Source organism: Piliocolobus tephrosceles, chromosome 15, assembly GCF_002776525.5.
Source record: "Piliocolobus tephrosceles isolate RC106 chromosome 15, ASM277652v3, whole genome shotgun sequence".
Taxonomy (NCBI): Eukaryota; Metazoa; Chordata; class Mammalia; order Primates; family Cercopithecidae; genus Piliocolobus; species Piliocolobus tephrosceles.
The window spans coordinates 37,334,008-37,353,651 of NC_045448.1; the positions used below are offsets into that span (position 1 = coordinate 37,334,008).

Genomic DNA, 19,644 nt, shown 5'->3' on the forward strand with positions numbered 1-19,644 from the left:
ACAGTCCTTATCTTCCAGGAACTTACAATCTAGTAGGAAGAAAGAAACAAACACAAATACATGTAGTATAAGGCAAATAACAAAATTAAAATTAAAAAATTATAGAAGGAGGAGGAATAAAAAATGTTAACTGGGAAGGTGGAGTAGAGGGATTCAGTATGATATTTGAGCAGAACAAAAAAAGAGAAGCAGAGTTGCCATAGGTTGAAAGTGTAAGTGTCATCAATGAGAAGTTACAAAGTAAATGGAAGAAGGTAAGTGGAGCCTTGAGACTAAAGAATGAGATGGGGGAAAGTTGGGTATAAAGAGGGCAGAAAAGCACAGGGAACCCCACTGGCGCTACACTAACAGAGAAACCTGTTACTATGTTCAAACTTTGCCACCTACTAACTATAGCACCTATAGCACCTTTTCTAAGGTGCTTAGAAAGGTTGCTTAACTTCTCTAAATCAGTTACTTGTTTATAAAATGGAGGATAATAGGAGTTATAGGCTGGCTTTATAAGGTTCTTATCAAAATTAAATTACTTGATGGCTGTAAAAGTCTCAGCACTGTGATCCATAAACACCAGTGGTTTATATTACTAAGGTATACCTAAGAGGGAGAAGAGACATAGGGTTTCAGAGCGAGGCAGGAACATGATTAAATCTGTGATTTATAAAGATAATGCTGACAGCACTGTGTAGAGGAACAGGAACAGGAAGAGACCAGAGAGCAAGATGCTGAAGAAAGGGTGACACTATCAGTCAGAAAAGTATCAGTCTGAATTATATAGCAAGTAAATGGAAAGAGACAAGGACATTTCTCTCCAGAAACTATAGCAAGTAAATGGAAAAAGACAAGGGAATTTCTCTCCGGAAACTATCTTTGATAAATCATATGGCTCATCAATATTGTTCTGACTAAACCAGAAGTCCTGAATAACGGTAACTGAAGACCTAAATAATAAACACACCAAGAGAAGGAAAACAACATTAAAATAATTAATGTATGATTGGAAAAAATAAATATAACCTTCTTAATAAACACATGGCCTAATGAAAAATAATATCAACATGAAGTTGGTATTAAGAGACTTAAAAGCATATAAAGAAATTACAGTGAGATATTACAAAATATTTAAAATAGACATATGTATATTAGAGGCTAGAAAGCTGTTGGTAATGATAAAGAATAAAGTTATTTCAACATGTTTTCATACTATACTCATCTATACAACAGACAGATTATAATAACCAGCCTGTGAAAAAGATTTCTGCTATTCGTGACTATGATTTATAGGTATGTTTGGCAGGGTATTTAGAAATTATGTAAGAGTCCAAAATAAAAACATGAGAAGTCTTGAGACATGTGTATATTAAAGATATACACCTAAAAAGAAATACACCATGAGCACACATTCATTATGAAGAATTATACAGAACAAACAAAAACCAAACTGTTAATGAATTGAATATACAAGGATTTACTGTTCCTGATTTTGAAAAATTCAGAAAATGGGTTTTCAAGCAGGAGTGGATCTCTAAACAATGTCTTATTTCTGGCCACACGTCAGAACCACCTGTGGAGCTTAAAACAAAGGATGCTTAGGCTATCACTTCAGGTTTATGGTTAAGCTCCTGGGGAATAGGCGGTGAACACCTGAATTTTAAATTTACTTTAAAAATACTATTCAATGTATATATTATATACACTCTTTAAAAATCTACTTTTAAAAATACTTTAAAATTTATAGAAAATGTAGACAATAGTACAGAGTTCCTGTATACTACCCCATACCCAGTTTCCCCTATTGTTAACATTTTACATTAGTTACATGTTATATTTATTACAATTAATAACCCAATAGCCATACACTATCATTAACTAAGGCTCATACTTTATTCAGATTTCCTTAGTTTTTACCTAATATCCTTTTTCTGTTTAAGAATCCCATCCATACCATATCACCTTTAACTGTTATGTCCCCATAGGCCCCTTTTGGGCTGTGTTAGTTTCTCAGACTTTGCTGGATTTTGACAATCCTGGCTGTTTTGAGTAGTACTGGTCAGGTATATTGCCGGATGCCTCTCTACTGGATTTTGTCTGATGTTCTTTTCATTATTACCGGGGTGATGGGTTTTGGGGAGGCAGACCACAGAGGTAAAGTGCCATTCTCACTGCATTCTACCAAGGGCACCTACTATCAACATGACATCACTGCTGATGTTGGTTGAGGCAGTATTTGTCAGGATTCTCCACTGCAAAGCTACTTTCCCCCCACCCTTTTCTATACATACTCTTTGGAAGTAAGTCACTATGAGCAGAGCACTTAAGAAGTGGAATGGTTTGTCTGCTTCCTTTCCTTGAAGGTGGAGTATCTACACAAATTATTTGAAATTCTTCTAAATAGGAGATTTATCTATTTTCCCCCACTTATTTATTCATCCAATCATTTACATATATATCAATAGAGACTCATGGATATTTACTTTATACTTTCAGATACAATATATACTCTTTTAAAATACAACTTTATTTATTTTTGAATAGGCAATTATTCAAAGTTCAAAAGGCAAAAAAGAGTAGAAGGCACACCTACGCCCTAGCTGCCTCATTAACTGTCCCGTAGTCAGCAGTATTGCCAGTTTTCTCAGAATCCTTCCGAAAATATTTTATATATCAAATAAACATGAATATACCTTTCCTTCATTTTACACAAATGGCAGCACGCTATAAACACTGTTCTGCAGCTTGCTTTTTTTTCGCTTAGCAATATATTTTAGACATCATTCCATTAAAAAAGTTCTTATTCTTTTTTTTTTTTTTTTAACAGATGTATAGTTTTCTTTTACCAGTCCCTACTAATGGGTTATGGGGTAAGCAATAAAACTAATGCCAAACTGCCTTTGTTAAAATAATCACCCATCTAAGTATATAATCTTAACCAAGTTACTTAACCTCAGTTTTCCAATCTGTAAAATAGTGCCTACTTCATAAAATTATCATAATACGTTAATATATATATACAAAGAACTTAGTGTCCTTTTCAATTTTTTTCATCAATGTTTTACACTTTTCATTGTAGAGATCTTTCACTTCTTTGGTTAAGCTTATTCCTAGGTATTTTATTTATAGCTATGGTAAATGGGATAATTTTCATGGTTTCTATTTCAGATTGTTCACTGTTGGCATACAGAAATGCTACTGATTTCTGTATGTTGATTTTGTATCCTACATCTTTACTTAATTCATTTATCAGTTCTAATGGTTTTTTGTCAGAGTCTTTAGGTTTTTCTAAATATAAGATCATATCATCTGCAAAAAAAGATAATTTGACGTCTTCCTTTCCAATCTGGATACCGTCTATTTCTTTCTCTTGTCTAATTGCTCTAGTTAAGAATTCCAGTATTATGTTGAATCAAAGTTGTGAAAGTGGGCATCCTTGTCTTGTTTCAGATCTTAGAGGAAAGGCTTTCAGTTTTTCCGCATTCAGTATACCAGCTGCACGTTTGTCATATATGGCCTTTACTGTCTTGATGTATGTTCCTTCTATACCCAGTTTGTTGACAGTTTTTATTACGAAGTTTTCATTGTGTTGATTTTTACTGAATTTTTTTTTTGGCATCTATTGAGATGACCATATGGGTTTTGGTCTTCATTCTGTTGATGTGACATATCATGTTTAATGATTTGTGTATGCTGAACCATCCTTATATTCTAGAAGAAAACAATGGGTAAACACTCCAGGACATTAGTCTGGGCAAAGATTCCTTGAGTAAGACCTGAAAAGCACAGCTAGGCAAAACAAAAATGGACAAAGGTGATCACATCAAGCTAAAAAGTTGGGCACAGTGGCTCACTGGTAATCCTAGCACTCTGGGAGGCCGAGGCGGTGGATTGCCTGAGCTCAGGAGTTCAAGACCAGCCTGGTCAACATGGTGAAACCCCATCTCTACTAAAACACAAACACACACACACACACACACACACAAGCTTCTGCAAGGAAATAATTAACAAGTGAAGCGACAACCTACACAATGGGAGAAAGTATTTGCAAACTATTCAACTGACAAGTGGTTAATAACCAGAATATATAAGGAGCTCAAATGACTCAACAACAAAAAAAGAAAATCCAATTAAAAAATAAGCAAAAGATCTAAATAATACATTTCTCAAAAGAAGACATACAAATGCCAAATTGGTATATGAAAAAATACTCAACATTCACTAATCATCAGAGAAATGCAAATCAAAACCACAATGAGATATCACCTCATCTCAAAATGGCTTTTATGAAAAAGACAAAAAATTAAAGACATTAGTGAGGATGCAAAAAAGGGGAATACTCATACACTATTGGTGGAAATGTAAATTAGTACAGTCACTATGAAAAACAGTATGGAGGTTGCTAAAAATAAAACTACCATAGGATCCAGCAATCTCGCTGGTAGGTATCTACCCAAAAGAAAAGAAATAAAAATATCAGAAAGATACCTGCACTTCCATGGTTACCGCAGCAAAATTCACAATAGCCACAATAGGGAATCAACCTAAGTGTCCATCAATGGATAAATGGATACAGAAAACGTGATACACATACACGGTGGAATATTATTCAGTCATGAAAATAATGAAATCCTATAATTTGCAACAACATGGATAGAAGTGAGGAACAACATTTCGGTTGGTGAAATAAGCCAGGCACAGAAAGACAAGTATTGCATGTTCTCACTCGTATGTGAAAAATTAAAAAAAATTTGACCTCGTGGAGACAGAGAATAGAATGAAGACGACCAGAGGCTCTGAAGGGTAGTGGCTGGGGTGAATAAAGGGGTTGGTTAATGACTATAAAACTACAGTTAGATAGAAAAAATAAGATCTAGTGTTTGGTAGCATGATAGGGAGACTATAGTTAACAACAATTTATTGTATATTTCAAAATAACTAGAAGAGTAGAACTGGAATGTTCCTAACACAAAGAAATGATAAATATTTAAGGTGATAGATATCCCAATTACCCTCATTTGATCATTATGCATTGTATGCTTGTATCAAAATATCACATGTACCTCATAAATAGGCACAATTATTATTTATCCAGAAAAACAGAAATAAAAGAGATTAGAACTCCTGATAAGCTAAATACACCTTAGTTATTACAAACTCTTGTGAGTATGCGCAATACCCAATGAGTAATCCTATGTACATATCTTTTCCCACTTTTTGAGTATGAATATGAGAGAACTTTCTAGGAGATTTGCTGGCTCAAAGAAAGCACATATTTGAAATTTGTAGATACTGCCAAATTGCTCTTTATGGAGGTCAAACCAATTTATACTTCTGCGAGTAATATACTGAGTATGTACTTGTTTTGCCATGTTTTTATAGTGTGTTATCAAACTTGTTGACTTTAGATGAAAAATGGTATTTTTGTAGTTTTCTTTTTTTTTCTTTTGAGACGGAGTCTTGCTCTGTCGCCCGGACTGGAGTGCAGTGGCCAGATTTCCTAGGTTTACGCCATTCTCCTGCCTCAGCCTCCCGAGTAGCTGGGACTACAGGCGCCTGCCACCACGCCCGGCTAGTTTTTTGTATTTTTAGTAGAGACAGGGTTTCACCGCGTTAGCCAGGATGGTCTCGATCTCCTGACCTCGTGATCCGCCCGTCTTGGCCTCCCAAAGTGCTAGGATTACAGGCTTGAGCCACCGCGCCCGGCATATTTTTGTAGTTTTAACTTGTATTTCTTTTATTACAAGAAGTTGAACATTTTTCATATGCTTAAGTGAATCTGTATTTCCTTTTCTGTAAATTAGGAATTCATATCTTTGCTTATTTTTAATGGATTGATCATCTTTAAAACTCTAAATCCAATTATTCCTCAGAATGATTTTCATTATGTGGAGACCTTAATAAGTCCTGAACAACATATCAAAAACCATAAACAAAAATACTTTATATTCCAAAGTATGTATGTTGAATTTCTCAAAATGATTTGACACCAGTGAAACCTAAGAGAGCTTTTAAGATAATAGCTTCTTGTTCTAAATCAGACTTCAGGAGAACAAAGAACAAAGGAGAAGAGCATTTTTTTTTTCTTTCAGTTGTATAATTTGAAAAGGAGAAAATATTTTGGCAAACTAATTAAAACCAATTCTTGATTACATTTTTTGAGTGGGGGTCTCCCTCTGTCGCCCACAATGTAGTGGCTTGATCACGGCTCACTGCAACCTCAAACTCAGTTCTCCTTAAAGAAGTTAGGGGTAAACAATATCTCCGGTATTGAAGAGGTGAATATGTTTACAAACCAAGGAACAGTGATCCACTTTAACAACCCTAAAGTTCAGGCATCTCTGGCAGCGAACACTTTCACCATTACAGGCCATGCTGAGACGAAGCAGCTGACAGAAATGCTACCCAGCATCTTAAACCAGCTTGGCGCAGATAGTCTGACTAGTTTAAGGAGACTGGCCGAAGCTCTGCCCAAACAATCTGTGGATGGAAAAGCACCACTTGCTACTGGAGAGGATGACGATGATGAAGTTCCAGATCTTGTGGAGAATTTTGATGAGGCTTCCAAGAATGAGGCAAACTGAATTGAGTCAACTTCTGAAGATAAAACTTGAAGAAGTTACTGGGAGCTGCTATTTTATATTATGACTGCTTTTTAAGAAATTTTTATGGATCTGATAAAATCTAGATCTCTAATATTTTTAAGCCCAAGCCCCTTGGACACTGCAGCTCTTTTCAGTTTTTGCTTATACACAATTCATTCTTTGCAGCTAATTAAGCCGAAGAAGCCTGGGAATCAAGTTTGAAACAAAGGTTAATAAAGTTCTTTGCCTAGTAAAAAAAAAAAAAAAAAAAAAAAAAAGAAAAGCAGCAGAGGTGATGACATGTTTAAGTAATTGTCAGTAATTGTCACTGGCTATTATTTAATTTAGTCCTCTAGGGCAATGATCCTCAGCTGGGATGATTTTGCCCCCAGAAGCTATATGACAATGTCCTGAGACATTTTTGGTTTTCACAACTTGAGCTACTAGCATTCAGTGGGTAGAGCACTGTAGAACACACAGGGCAGCCTCCACAAGAATTAGCCCACCCAAAATGTCAATAGTGCTGAAGCTGAGAAATCCTGCTTTAGGAATTAAAATAGTCAAGAGAATAGAGAGGCTGGGAAATGTAGAAGTAGTTGGCAACCTTTTGAAAACTAGACAAGTCCATAATTCCTTACCTAGCCTACCTCATCCTTGATTAAAAGAAAGAGGAAATTAAAGAAACAGCTAAAGAAACAGCATGGTAGAAGCAAAATAGGCCTTGAATTTGGCCTCTTTCCAACTGCTCCCCCATCCCTCCAGATTTTCTGGATTTGCTTACTACAAACTGTGCCAATGACCCCTCTTGACTGTGCAAAATGAAGTATTTTCCCAGCCCATACGGGAATGTAACAGTATTTCATGACAGTTACTAAATTTCCACCCTCATGCACTCTGCTCACTTCAGATTCTTTGCTTTTGCATTAAAGATTACTTCAATAATTTTAAAAAATAATCTTATCTTTCTGTAACCATTTTAGATGTTACTTTTTACAGCATTAACTTAACATTTTTAAGTAAAAGTTTCCAACAGTTGCAAACAAAATTATTTTAAGCAACACTTATTTTGAAAGTAATTTAAGGTGAACCATTTCAAGTTCATGTCGTTAAAATGTCAGTAAAATTTTGGCAAGGTAGGAAGCTTCCAAGTTATTTCACTTGGTCAAACATAATTTTTGCACTTTAACAATGGCTTCAGAATTTCACATTATCTGAATGAATAATTTATCACTATACCCTTTAAAATTTTTTTTTTTAGAGACGCGGTCTTACCATATTGCCCAGGCTGGTCTCCACCTCCTGGACTCAAGCAATCATTCTGCCTCAAGCCTCCCAAAGTGCTGATGATAAGAGACACAAGGCAGAGAAATACTAGGCAGATAGGGGTGGGTCCTGATGAAACCCCACCTTCAAGATGAAAAGCCTGAAACCGGTGGCCCAAAGTGAGAACTTCTATCTCTGTTTGCCTGCTCTTTCCTGACTGGTTCTTTTTTTTATTTTTTTGAGATGGAGTCTCGCTCTGTCGCCTGGGCTGGAGTGCAGTGGCTGGATGTCGGCTCACTGCAAGCTCCACCTCCGGAGTTTACGCCATTCTCCTGCCTCAGACTCCTGAGTAGCTGGGACTACAGGCGCCCGCCACCTCGCCCAGCTAGTTTTTGTATTTTTTAGTAGAGACGGGGTTTCACCGTGTTAGCCAGGATGGTCTCGATCCGCTGACCTCGTGATCCACCCATCTCGGCCTCCCAAAGTGCTGGGATTACAGGCTTGAGCCACCGCGCTCGGCCCTGACTGGTTCTTTCTGAATGTCTTTTTACCAACTGAATGTTGCCTTTTCCAAAACTACCTACAGCCTGCCCCCTGGCCCAACCCCCGTCCTGTGCCTATAAAGACCCCAGACTCAGCGAGTAGAGAGAGAGAAGCAGCTTGACTGGAGAGTCACCGTGACTTGACATTGGTGGGACAGCTGGACTTGGGAGAGATGGCCTGACTACGGGGAAGAGCCGTTGAACCTCAGGGGAAGATTACCTGCCTGTCCCGTCCCTTCTTCCGTGTCCTACTCTGCTGAGTGCCATTTCCCATCGCTCACAGCCTTCACCATCCTTCAAGTGTCTGGGGAACCTCATTGTTCTTAGATGCCAGACAAGCGCTGGAGACCCAACAAGTGCCGGTACTCAAAAAAAGGGCTGTCATATAGGCCCTTTCCCCTTGCTGGCGGAGGGCAGCCACCCCACACGATGAGGCAAGGGGCCCACTGAGGTGGTAACACACTGCTGTCCACAGACGGCAGAGCTAAGAGACTATTATATCTTCTGGGGCCTCTGGGGGGGTTTGCAGGCACCCCTACCTGGGTGCCGCTGTGGGGCCTGCACAAAGTCTGCTCCTGCCATCGCTCAAGGCGACTAGCCAGATCCTGCACTCGTTTGCTCACATGTTCCCTCCCAAAGGAGGTGGAATGTGGCGACTGAGTAAACAGGACAATCCGTCCCAAGTCGGATGAAGAGGTCGAGAAAAAATCCTACTTCACCGAGATTACAGGTGTGAACTGCTGCGCCCAGCCAGTATGTACTTTTTTAAAAAGAAGAATGAAGGTTTTATTCTAAATGCAATGGGAAACAATTGAAGTTTAACATACATTTACTTTTAAAGTGTACTTGATATATAATAAGTACACTAATCTTAATTAGAAACTTGATAGCTTTATAAGCATACACACACCCCACATAACCACCACTCAGGTCAAGATATAGATTATCAGCATCCCAAGTTTCTTCGAATGCATTTGAGACATTGAATACCAACATCATTTTAAAAATCAGCATCACAAGTTTCTTCAAATGCGTCTGAGACACTGAATAGCAACATCATTTTAAAATTTGATACCAAATAAATCTTCACAAGTCTTTTTAAACATAAACTCAATCATAGTAAATAAGCTCCATGAGGAAAAGGATATTCTCTTTTCAGGTTCCTCCTGAATCCCCAAACACTTTGTACTTAACAGGTACTTACGGGAGAAGAAAAAAAAAAAGTGTTGACTATTAAGCAACTAATTTAGCACTAATAAATTACACAGAAACAAATCTAATATTAACATCAATTTTAGGAAAATATTTAATCGGAGAGAAGCAGCTCAATGATTCTGTTTCTAAATACAGACGTAAGGACTACAGATGAGTCAATCAGAAACTTACTCAACATGGACTTGAATTTATTAACTTTCATCATTAACCTCAACCCAGAATTTTTTGGATATGAAATATCATAAGAGGCCAGGCATGGTGGCTCACGCCTGTAATCCCAGCACTTTGGGAGGCTGCAGCAGGTGGAATCACCTGAGGACAGGAGTTTGAGACCAGCCTGGCCAACATGCTGAAACCCCGTCTCTAATAAAGATACAAAAAATGAGCTAGGTGTGGTGGCGGGTGCCTGTAATCCCAGCTACTTGGGAGGTTGGGGCAGGAGAATCACTTGAACCTGGGAGGTGGAGGTTACAGCGAGCTGCAATTGCATCACTGCACTCCAGCCTGGGTGAAAGAGCAAAACTCCGTCTCAAAAAAAAAAGAAAAAAAAAAAAAATACCAGACGAGTTGCTTCATTTAACACCTGCCTTTCTGATACCAACCAAAGCAATCTTTTTTCATTTTCATTTTTTCTTGTTTTGTTGTTAGTTCTGATTATCTTTAATTCAAACTTTCCGAATTAAAGATCTAGGACCTTCTATTCTAGCCAAGGTCTCATGATGAATAGTGGAATTTAAAAAATTTTTCTTCTTTCAGTTTGAGCCTTCAGATTAGTAATGGCTGCCTGACATTGATTTTGCCCAGACAAAAAAAGTAGGGGTAGAATAAAGAGTAGGGGTAGAATACAGCTGCAACACAGCTATAGTAGAAAGAATGGATAGAAAAAAAAACACACACACAGAATGACAACTGGGTTTTTTTTTTGACAACAAAAGATACAGCTGGGGCTTTCAGTCTACTTTGGCATAACCTGAAAATTATACCCAATCCGTATCTACAGAGACAATGCAGTTAAAGAACAGACCAAAATAACTCCTAAATTAGTCTACATAAGCAAACAACCTTCAGGTCTAGTGTCACGTAAATTGTCAAAACTAAAACCAAATGTTTTAAATCAGCTAAAAGCAGACAACCTGCTTTTATAAGAATAATTCCAATTTCTGTAAACAGCATTATAACTTAAAATGAATTGCTGTCTGCCAATTCCTTTCTCACTCCAATTATATCTACTATGTTCATTCAACAAATTAACACAGTAGCAGGAGCATTATAGTGGTATCTTCCAAGCTTCTTAGCAATACGAAAGCAAGGTAGAGAAGCACTATTGAGTGCAGTCAATATGCATCAGAAATTGTGCAAAGCACTTGCTACAGACTCTTAATTTCCTCAAAACTCTTAAAACAAGTAATCCACACCCTTTAATGAGATAAACACTTTATCTATTTTTTATAGTTTTTTTAATATGTTAAATGCTAAAATCAAAAGGCAAGAGCAAAGCAACGTAGGTATGTTGACAGGCTACCTAATGGGAGGCTTTGGGACTTCAAGACCACTACAAAACCAGTGATTTTTCCATATCTAAACAGATTTTGAAATCCTGAGTATTAATTACTTTTGAGCACTAAGTATGTGCCAGATACTACTGGGGCTTTACATTTAACCACCATTCTTCTTCTATGGAGGTGGACTTTATGACACGAGTTTCACACCTGAGAAAACCGAGGGTCAGAAGTAACTTGAAAAGGGCCTATCATCAGTAGCAGAATAGCAACTACAACCCAGGTGTCTCTCCTTGATTCCAAAACTCTGCTATGGCATAATATACTCTTGTTATCTCTTCCTTGGATTTTTTTTTTTTTAAACCTATTACACCAGTAACAGAGTTAATGTAGTTTCAAGGTTGAAAATCCAAGCATGAACAATCACTATAAGATGGGCAAGGCTTCTGGCCTACTCCCTCAGTATCAATTTTCTCCCTTGTAATCATGGTAAGTGGCCTCCCAGCTGTGATGTGATCAGGAAATTTCTGTTTGGCTCAATTCCAGTTCTACCTGCTACTCAGATTTGTCTGCCTTCTGCATTCTCCTAATTCCCAGTCCCATTAGTTCTTCGGGTTTAATCAGTAAAAACACATTCCCTTAAGCTTATAAACCTCTAGAAGGCAGAGATCCTGTTTGTTGTTAATTTTGCTTTATAAAACAATACGAACATATAGGAACTTTATATATATATAGGTTAAAAATTCACATTAACTATATCCATACTCACAATAAAAACTATGCACTGTTAAACAAAAATGAGTTGGGTGTGGTGGCTCACACATGTAATCCCAGCACTCTGGGAAGCCAAGGTGGAAGGATCGCTTGAGTCCGCGAGTTCGAAACCAGCCTGGGCAACATGGTGAAACCCCATCTCTACAAAAAATAAAAAAAATTAGCCAATCGTGGTGGCCAGAGTCTGTGGTCCAGCTACTTAGGGAGGGTGAGGTGGGAAGATCAACTGAGCCCAGGTCAATGCTGCAGTGAGCCGTGATCATGCCACTGCACCCCAGCCTGGGTGACAGAGCAAGATCCTGTCTCAAAAAACAAAAACAAAAATGCCCAGGCAAAATTAGAAATCCTGTTTAAGACCTCAAGCTGCAATTCACATTTGTAAGATTTTAATCCAGGAGACAGTCATATTCCCTATTTTACTAAGCCTCTACAATAGTACTAAAAGACAGAGACATTGTAGATTTCTCCAAACTTCAGAAATGCTATTACTCCATCAGTTTAACATAGGGGTTTTCAACCTCAGCATTATTAACATTTGGGGCCAGATAATGCTTTGTTGTATGGGGCTCTCGATGTGCATCATAGCAACTTCCTTGCCTTCTATCCACTAGATGCTGGAAGCCCCCCTGCTCCAGTTGTGACATCCAAAAACGTCTCCAGACATTGCCAAATGTCCCCGGGGGGTCAAAATCTCGTCAGTTGAAAACTATTTAACTTGATCTTATATATTAAAATCAAATACTGAGACTATAATATTTGCCAGTAGAACAGTCCAAAGTCCTAATCCACATTCTTATGTAGAATAAGGAAAAAATTCATTGGTGTCCTCAGGAAATAAATAACTTCAAAAATTTCAGAGCATTCTAGAATAACCCCTGGACTTTTGCACAATCCCAGGAAAAACAAGCTCTACAAACTAATTATCTGACAATCTAAGCTGGTGGGATCAGCTTGGGCACGACTAAGGCACTGGATACATGAAACAAGATGGGAAAGAATACTGATGCTTATCTGCTCATTTCTATCTCTTTTCAGCTCTAATAACTATAAATCATCTCATCACTAAAACTGTATTTCCAGTATGTTTTTAGAAGAGCAGGTACGTGTTCTTTACCAAATGTCTACTAAATGTAAGACATCTCTGAGGATAAAAGATGAATAAGACAGCATCAATCAATGTATCATAAATGTTGTAAGGGTTTCAAAGCTGTGAAAAAAGGAAGCTAAGTTTTGGCTATGCTAACAACAACGACAACAATAAAAGAAACTCCACCCTATTCCACCGTTGGCATGTATAATGAAATTGGATGAAATTCGAAGACGGAACACTTTTGGTCATATCCAAGTTTTAAGCAAAGCTCAACTATAAATGATCTGATAGAGATATTTTCTTGGGACAAAAACCTCAGTGTATATGTTTTGTGATATTCTTGTTAACATTTAATCTAGTTTTTAAATTATAAGCCTTCAATCATTGATTGTTCTCTATTTCCATGAAATTTTACCATACTCTCCCCTACACTGGAAATGCCAATTTCATTCTTCCCCAACTTAACACAATACCTAAACTATATTTTAAAACTGTTTTTAACATCTTCCTGCATGCTTGTTTATTAATTTAATCTTTTTGTAAAACATACTCTCATATCATTTGACCAAGTGTTGAGATCACAATTTTTCTTACCAATACATGAGCTCTATGTAGAAAGAAGACATTAACCTATATAATACTTGCGGTAACATTTTCTCAATTTTGTTGCTTTTACTTTCACATATATATATATTATAATTTTTAATAAAATCTCTAAACTGATCTTTTCGTGTTTTCTTTTATTGATCTGAAAGTGAGCTGCCTGCTGTCCAGAGGTTTGATAGTCAATTCCATTATATACAAATTTCCTTTTGAGTTTCCACATTTCACCTTTAATCACTGAAATTTACCTTGGTGTCATATTTTTCTTTTGAGATGGAGTTTTGCTCTTTCCCCCAGGCTGGAGTGAAGTGGTGCAATCTCAGCTCACTGCAACCTTGGCCACCACCCACGCCCACCTTCTTCCTCCCCACCCCGAGTTCAAGAGATTCTCCTGCCTCAGCCTCCCGAGTAGCTGGGATTATAGGCACCTCCTACCACACCTGGCTAATTTTTGTATTTTTAGTAGAGACAGGCTTTTGCCATGTTGGCCAGCTGGTCTCGAACTCCTGACCTCAGGTGATCCACTCGCCTCAGCCTCCCAAAGTGCTAGGATCACAGGCATGAGCCACTGCGCCCAGCTGGTGTCAGGTATTAAGTGAAGGGCTATGTTAATGTTCCTTCAACTGCTTAAAACTAGTTTTCTAAGCTCCGTTTTTCTTTTTTTTTTGAAAAATGATTCCTTTTAATTTCTCATGACTCCTTTGGCATACCTAAAAGTACCTTGTGCTTATCTACTTCTGTTCAGATAGTATATAACTTCAGTTATTGTAGGTTTATTTTTCAGATTTTTAAATTAATTGCTCTTGACTATTTCCCCTCCAGATAAACTGTAACATTGTCAGAGTAAAAAGAATACCAATAAAAATCTTTAATGGAAAGAAATTTAATTGCAGAAATAAAAATCACACACTATCGGCTGGGCGCGGTGGCTCAAGCCTGTAATCCCAGCACTTTGGGAGGCCGAGACGGGCGGATCACGAGGTCAGGAGATCGAGACCATCCTGGCTAACACGGTGAAACCCCGTCTCTACTAAAAATACAAAAAACTAGCCGGGCGAGGTGGCGGGCGCCTGTAGTCCCAGCTACTCGGGAGGCTGAGGCAGGAGAATGGCGTAAACCAGGGAGGCGGAGCTTGCAGTGAGCTGAGATCCGGCCACTGCACTCCATCCAGCCTGGGCGACAGAGCAAGACTCCGTCTCAAAAAAAAAAAAAAAAAAAAATCACACACTATCAGTCTTCCTTTTTCAGGAACATAATAAGACACATTCATTTTACAAGGTCTTTTAAAAAATTTCTAAAAATTTAAATTTTATTTATATTTGGACTTACCTCTTTCTTAAGATAATTATTGCTAAATATTTTAAATCATTTTTTCCTAATGGAGATATTTATGTACTCTTGGTTAGTTTTCCTGTACCTCTTGTGATATCAAAAGATCTTATACAATTTCATTTAACTGTTCCTATCCCTTTAGAGTTGACTCTATAGGCTCTTTCCAGCAGTTTAATTCTTGGGCATGTGTATACAATGCAGGAATATCTCAAATAACAGCCTAAGGGCACAGAAATACAGAAAAGCATGCTTACTTACTCACTGCTCAACAATGGTAATTAACTGACTAGTTAAATCAGCTGACCTCAAAATCATAAGATTCTTAAGTCACATACGCAATCACCATCAATCTAAAGAAGCGTATTGGCCAAGCGTCGTGGTGCACACCTGTAATCCCAGCACTTTGGGAGGCCAAGGCTGGCGGACCATGAGGTCAGGAGATCGAGACCATCCTGGCCAACATGGTGAAACCCTGTCTCTACTAAAAACACAAAAATTAGCTGGGCGTGTTGGTGCATGCCTGTAATCCCAGCTACTTGGGAGGCTGAAGCAGGAGAACCCCTTGAACCAGGGAGTTGGAGGTTGCAGTGAGCCGAGATCGCGCCACTGCATTCCAGCCTGGCAACAGAGCGAGACTCCAACTCAAAAAAAAAAAAAAAAAAAAAAAAAAAAGGCAGCACATTTTGCCCTGAGGATTATACCAAAATATTCTAATATAGAAATCACAGGTTTTCACATGCAGCCCAAGAACAGAAGATAAAATAAATCGCATAATTGATATACCATTAACCTCTAATTTTCTGTACCAATAAAAGGAGAATTAGTAAAGCTCATAGAAAACTGTGAGTGCCCATTCAGATCAAGGAAGGAATCAGCTGTCTTTACAGAGTAGAAAAAAAAATTTTGACATATCTGTATATTCTATAAAGCACAAATCCAAAAATTAACATAAACTTAGTTGATAACAGTTTTCAGTCATTTCTAGATCACCACTGGCTAATTCTAATAAATTTTCAAGAGAGAGGGACCTCAAAGTGTAATAGTTCAAGTTTTCTTTTGTTTTGAGTTTGGAAACCACTAAGATCAGATTAATACATAATAATATTGATAAGTTAGCAAATACTGTGTGATTACTATTTGCTAAGTATTGGGCTAAGCATTTTAGAAACATTATTTAATATACATACACAATGGTGAGAGATGAGTGCTATTTTTAACCTCATTTTTCAGATAAGGAATCAAGATTACACAACTAATAAGTGGTAGAAATGAACTCTGGTTTAATCCCAAAACTCGTGGTTTTAACTATAACACTATACTGCTTCATATTAATTCCTTCCTTTATTTATTCAACCAAAGAATATTCGTTGAGCACCTACTGTGGCCATGGTATCTAGCACCACAAAGCTTAGTTTTATAGTGGATACAGTCAAGAAAAGGGTACAATTGGCTGGGCGCATGGCTCAAGCCTGTAATCCCAGCACTTTGGGAGGCTGAGACGGGCGGATTGCGAGGTCAGGAGATCGAGACCATCCTGGCTAACACGGTGAAACCCCGTCTCTACTAAAAAAATACAAAAAAAAAAAAAAAAAAAAAAAACTGGCCAGGCGAGGTGGTGGGCGCCTGTGGTCCCAGCTGCTCAGGAGGCTGAGGCAGGAGAATGGCGTAAACCTGGGAGGCGGAGCTTGCAGTGAGCTGAGATCCGGCCACTACACTCCAGCCTGGGCGACAAAGCGGGACTCCGTCTCAAAAAAAAAAAAAAAAAAGAAAAGGGACAATTACAATGAGCATTATGAATGTTAAAATACAATGTGTTGGATAGTTGGATAGGATGCCAACATCTATACAGAAAAAAAATTGCTGGAGGTCTAAGCAGAGAATGTGGCAATGAAAGGGTGTTCAAGGCTAGTTAAAAGATAGAACATGGCATGTCTGAAGCTTAGGAAAGGAATCTGGACCACAGATCAGAGATTCATCAGCATTATTTTTTAAGTAATCTTGCAATAATACCTTACATAAGCAATCACATATTTCTGTCACCTGTTCATTGCTGGCAACTACGAATGTCTGCCCAGTTAAGTGCTGCAGAGTGAAGAGGGCAGAGATTATCACGAATTTCTTGAATAACTAGTTCTAACACAAATAAAATTTAGAGCACCACTAGGAAGCAGAATCACAAAACTCTTTTCATTTGACCATGCAAAAGAAAGCAGACTCTGTATGTGCATAAAGAGACTAGTATCTGCTGTCTCACAGACTAGTGAGGATGTTAAAGGTATCTTGCTTTATCCTTCTACAAGCTATCACAAAGTAGTAGCAAGGAATTGTACCAGCAAAAGCTTATTTCTCCAGGTGAAGTACTACAGTTGGTGATGGCAAGCAAAAAGTAGGATTGAAAACATGCTTTCATAGTTCCAAAAAGGTGATAGTTCTCCTGCCTGAGTCATTTTATCATATTGTACCTTTATTTCAGGACTTACATCTACCCTATATTAGGGCAATTTGACATTTGCTCATCATCTTTTCTAGAGCATAAATCACAGGGGCAGGGAATTTGTGTTTCATCTTGGGAGCTTCCACAGTTACCTAGCACTGTGACTGAGGAGTAGTGCACCATAAATATTTGTTCAACTGAAGCAAAGCCATAACAGATAATGGCACCCAGGTGTAGGAAAATGTATAACACTATTTAGCTTTCTGCAAACTGCCACCAGGGAGAATGAAAATCTATCTAGAATTTGCAATTATCGCATTAGTCTATAATCAGCTACAGACCTCTCTGAAATTTTAATTATAAGATTTTTTTTAAAGTATATTTTCAGTATATGGAAAATGAGATGGCACTCATGGGACAAAACATACTATTTCAATATTTGAAAAAAATTTATCTTCAGATTGTTACTTATCTGGTCCTTAGGCTTATTAAATTTCCATTAGACTAGAGGTTCTAGACTGTGGCTCTCATTAGAATCACATAGATAACTCTTAAACAGACGCTCTACTCCCAAAGGACCTGATTTAATTGGTCTAGGAAGGACCAGTTTAACCTCCTAGTTACTCTCTAGTGCAGCTTGGGTTGAAAATCACTGTTACAAATCAAGTCCACATTTAAAATGCATATAACCTTGCAACCACATGCATGCAGTTTATAAACATCCTGATCCTTGTAACATGTGGCCTATGGTAAAATATTTTTTAAAACTAGGTTTGTTTGTTTGTTTGTTTTCATAAATATGACAAAACAAGCTTTGAACCTTTTGCCTATAATTTTTTAAAAAGCTAACCAGAAAATGCTCAATGATAATCAGAAAATCTTGTGGACTGTTCAAAAGCAGACTGGATTAAGATTTTGTTGGAAAAAATAGACACAAACACAGAAATAAAACCTGCATTTGTCAAAATATATGTTATGAGTTTGTTCGTTTGATTATAACCAACTTAGTATTTCAACAAAAATTACTGAATCATGGAAATATTTGACAAGGAGCTTGGTTCAGTAGGCTGGGAGTGAAAAAAATTTAAAACAATGTATTATTTCAGATGTTGTCATGGCACAGCTCAGAGGCAAATACAGCTTTTCTATCATACTACATACTTCAAGTCAAAGTCTTGTTTTAGCTCTGCCTTCTTGTTTCAGTTCTTATAGTGTAAATAAGAGTCCTTTTCACAGTCTATTTAGTGCCATGTTTTCTGCATTTTTTTCATCTTTTGTTAGTGAGTCTTCTGTTTAAAACAGCTCCCAAGCACAGTGCTGAAGCACTGTCTAGTGTTCTCAAGTGCAAAAAGTTTATGATGTCCCTTACAGGGACAGTAAGTTTCATTCACGTATGAGTAATACCGCTGTTAGCTGTGAGTACAATGTTAATGAATCAACTATATATATTAAACGAAGTGTCTTCAAACAGAAACCCATAAAACAAGGTTATGTATTTACTGGTTGATGAAAATGTTGTGACCAGAGGCTTGCAGGAACCTATCCTCCCACTAGGAACAAAGGTTCCACTAGGTCCTACTAGGAGCAATGGTTCGCTATTAGCTAATTCGGTGTTCTCAGTGACTTTACAGAATATAACTACTATGAAAAACAAGAATTGACTGCATGTAGAAGTAAAATATAAAAATGACAGGAAGAAAACAGAAATATACTGTTCTAAGATATATATTACATTATAAAGTCGTATGATATTGTTTGAAGATACTCTGATAAGATGCATATTATATAAACTAGAGCAGGGATTTGCAAATATTTTCTGCAGAAGGCCAAACAGTAGTATTTTAGGCTTGGTGGGCCATATGGTCTCTGTCACAGCTACTCAACTCTGCTGCTGCAAAATGAAAGCAGCCAGACAAGATACAAAGGATTGAGCACCTTGGGTTCCAATAAAACTCTATTGACAACAGGTGGTGGGCCAGATTTGGACTATGGATATAGATTGCTGACCCCTGACCCCTGCATTGGAGGAATTGACGGAAAAAAAACAAAAACAAACAAACAAACAAACAAAACACTGTAAAGAGTATAATTAACCAGCAGTGGAGGTACTATGGAATTATATAACATAACTCAAAAGAAGGCAGAAAAGGACCAAAGACAGAAGGGACAAATAGAAAACAGCCAAACAATCTATTTAAACACATGTTTTCTATATGGATAACAGTATCAAATAGAAATGGTCTAAACACTTAAAAAGCAGAAGCTGACAGAGTGAATCTAAAAAGCATACCCAACTATTAATACATACAAGCTACAAAAA

The 19,644-nt window shown here is 37.6% G+C and overlaps 1 protein-coding gene and 1 pseudogene across 5 annotated transcripts in view; one reads left to right on the forward strand and one right to left on the reverse strand.

Moving 5' to 3' along the window:
- The window catches only part of PRKD3 (protein kinase D3), a 78,355-nt gene that overhangs the window by 46,925 nt on the left and 11,786 nt on the right, over nt 1–19,644 (reverse strand). The window lies entirely within an intron of this gene.
- Nucleotides 6,213–6,850, forward strand: LOC113224917 (annotated as a pseudogene). The gene has a single exon (XR_003309550.2). The product of XR_003309550.2 is annotated as a transcription factor BTF3 pseudogene (transcript).